This window comes from Balaenoptera acutorostrata, chromosome 11 (genome assembly GCF_949987535.1).
Source record: "Balaenoptera acutorostrata chromosome 11, mBalAcu1.1, whole genome shotgun sequence".
Lineage (NCBI taxonomy): Eukaryota > Metazoa > Chordata > Mammalia > Artiodactyla > Balaenopteridae > Balaenoptera > Balaenoptera acutorostrata.
This window is the reverse complement of record NC_080074.1, coordinates 18,185,379-18,189,016: the sequence shown is the minus strand read 5'-3', so window position 1 is coordinate 18,189,016 and position 3,638 is coordinate 18,185,379.

The following is a 3,638-nucleotide window of genomic DNA, read 5'->3' as shown; positions in this document are numbered from 1 at the left end:
AACAAGCCCCTCAGGGTCTGCTCCAGCAAAGACATCCCTGTTGCTGTCTGTAGTGGGTTGTAGCGGATGACTGGTGGCCGTCATACTTTATAGGTTATAGGTAACCACACTCGGTGCCTCAGCCCCACTGCTGGGATAAAGGACACCTGTACTCCCAAAGGGGTTGTTCCAGTTGCTTCAAGGAAAATGTATCATTTCACACAAACCTTTGCTACTTTGATACACTAAAATGGTGTTGTCTGTTTTGGTTTGCTTGGCTTAAATTATTGAGGTTGTAACTTTCCCCATGTTCTATTATCGAGTTATATTTCCTGCCTGTCTATATGAAGAATTCCGTCCATGTTTTTTGTTCATGTGTCTATTGGGGTCTTGGTGGTGTTATTAGTTGCTCACATGAGCTTTTTATATATAGTAGTTTCACACTTCATTTTTCTTTCCTCCTTCCTTCCTCCCTTCCTTCCTCCCTCCTTCCCTTCCTCTCTCTCTCTCTCTCTCTTTTTCAATGAATATTTCCATCACATTTTTACTTGCTGTTTACCTTTGTTCTTTTTCCTCTGACATACAGGAGTTTTATATTTTGGAGATGAATATTTAACAAGTATTTCTCAGGCTGCCCACATAACCCAAGAGATTGTTTTACGGAGAAACATCTCTAACCCTGAATATTTAGATAATTCCTTTTTTTGTGTCCTGCCACCTCACAACACGTTTGGGTCAGTAGGTTTGTAAAGAGCCCTTTCATCTCCAGAGAGGGTCATAAACCACTCTGAGAAGCATGTTTTTCACTACACCCCAGGGCAAAAAAAAAAAAAAGATGAAGGTGAATATTGTTTGAGCCAATCTTTTAGGCAGACTCATCTTATCCTCCCATCTAAACAACTGTTGAAGGGAGAGAGGAGAGGGGGGCAAGAGAGAATGTTAAACCCTGGTTTAAAAGTCACTGAGGTTTGACCTGCACTAGGAAAGGCTCTGAAAGTGAGCATGTCTGTGAGTGCAAAGGGGAAAATCCAGATGACTAGTGGAAAAATCTCTCTGTTAACTCCTGATTGCCTGTCCCCCAACTCCCGTGCACTTATATGACCTCTATCCCCAAGCTCCTCAAAGGTTTGATCTTGATTAGGCATGACCTTGATGAGAAGTCTAGGCGAGATGCTGTTTGATGTTTGAAGAGCGGATAGACGTGGTTGATTCACTCTGAAGCATGGGTCTTGGTGCCACATAACTGTGGTTCAAATCCCACCTCCCACCTGCACATAACAGCTGCGCAAATGTGAGCAAGTCCCTTAATCTTTCTGAGGCTCAGTTTTGTCATCTGTGTAATGGGATGCTCACACTGTCCTTGTGTGACTGAGATGAGGGTTAATGATGGTGGGTGTCACGTGTTAGCAGTGTCTGGCCCGTGGCAGGTAGCAACAGGAGCCCATTGTAACATATCAGGAAATTAACTGGCAGTCCTTGAGGGTCATCTGCTATGTGTCCAGCATTGCAACAGGTCTGTGGCAACCGGTCCCAATGTCACCCTCCCTGAGCTTATGCAGTGTGTCCCAGGAGATGGGGCATAGCTCACTAAATGACTCGCACCTGTACGACAGTGCAGACACGCTAAATTATAGAGGAGGGGTCTAACTCTTAAAAGCAGGAAGAGATCTCTGTAAGCTGAAGTAAGTAGCGAAAGCATTATGGTGGAGGTAGGGGTTTACCTGGGTTTTGGTGATTTAAGAAACATATTCTCGGGCTTCCCTGGTGGCGCAGTGGTTGAGAATCTGCCTGCTAATGCAGGAGACACGGGTTCGAGCCCTGGTCTGGGAAGATCCCACATGCCACGGAGCGGCTGGGCCCGTGAGCCACAGCTGCTGAGCCTGCGCGTCTGGAGCCTGTGCCCCGCAACGGGAGGGGCCGCGATAGTGAAAGGCCCGCGCACCGCGATGAAGAGCGGTCCCCGCACCGCGATGAAGAGTGGCCCCCACTTGCCGCAACTAGAGAAAGCCCTCGCACGAACCGAAGACCCAGCACAGCCAAAAATAAATAAATAAATTAATTAAATAAATAAATTAAAAAAAAAAATCTCAAAAAAAAAAAAAAAGTATATAAAAAAAGAAACATATTCTCTTCTTTTCGACAGAATATTTTTCCCTCTGAAAATGAAAATAGCTGTACAGTTTTCCTTTTTAAAAATAATATGTACTCTTTAAAAAATAGTTAGAGGGCTTCCCTGGTGGCGCAGTGGTTGAGAATCTGCCTGCTAATGCAGGGGACACGGGTTCGAGCCCTGGTCTGGGAGGATCCCACATGCCGCGGAGCAACCAGGCCCGTGAGCCACAACTACTGAGCCTGCGCGTCTGGAGCCTGTGCTCCGCAACAAGAGAGGCCGCGACAGTGAGAGGCCCGCGCACCGCGATGAAGAGTGGCCCCCGCTTGCCACAACTAGAGAAAGCCCTCGCACAGAAACAAAGACCCAACACAGCCAAAAATAAAAATGAATAAATTAATTAATTAAAAAAAAATCACTTCCACCATCAGTATTTATGGCTTCTCTTTTCTCCATACCCTTCCCAGCACTGGTTATCGTCAATATTTTATAATCTTCGCCAGGCTGATAGGTAAAAATGATATCATTCATTTAATATGTATTTCTACACTGCCTAGCGTCTACGCTGTCATGTTAGACATGATACAGGAATGGTCCCAGTGGTCCCAGAGCTCAGAGACCACTGGAAATAGACACGTTGAATAAGTGCCCAGTGAGGTTTTTCAGTGATGTAACCTCATGTCTAACAGTGGACCAAGGAGGTGGCTGTTCTTTTCTGCCTCTGTTAACTCACGTAAGGACACAGATGGTAGGGAGACAGTACAGGACATCCCAGGGATTCAGGGGAGGAAGATGAACTCAATCATGCTTTTCTACAGCATCCTTGGAGTCCTATTATTAATGTCTTGAGGACTGCACCATGCCTATGGGGATTTATATTCTGAGGTGGCATACTTTAATTGTACAACATGGGATAAAATAATAATAACATTAAAAGGTGCTGGAACAACTGGATATCTGTATTAAAAAAAAAAAAAAGACCCCCATGTTTACCTCATACCGTACACCAAAATTCACTCAAAATGGATCAAAGACCTAAACCTAAGTGCCAAAAGTATGACACTTTCTTCAAGAAGCCACAAGAAAAAAATCTTTGTGGCACTGAGTTAGGCCAAGATTGCTTTAACAGAACACAGAAAACATGAACCATCAAAGAAACAATTAATAAAATAGACTGCGTCAGTTTTCAAAACTTTTGCTCTTCAAAAGGCACAGTTAAGAAAAACAAAAAGGCAAGCAGACTGAGAAAAAAATATATAAAAACATATATCTGAAGAAAGGCTGGTATCCAGAATACATAAAGAATTTAATAGTATTACAATTAATGAAAAAGAAATAACTCAATGAAAAAAAAAGCAAAAGATTCGATCAGATATTTCAGAAAGGAAAATTTCTGAATGATCAAGAAATGCATGAAAAGATGCTCAACATCACTAATCATCAGGGAAATGTAATTAAGACTACAGTGAGATATTATTGCACACTCAGTAGAATGGCTAAAATCAAAAAGACCCACAGCACTAAGTTCTGACAAGGATGTGGGACTCTC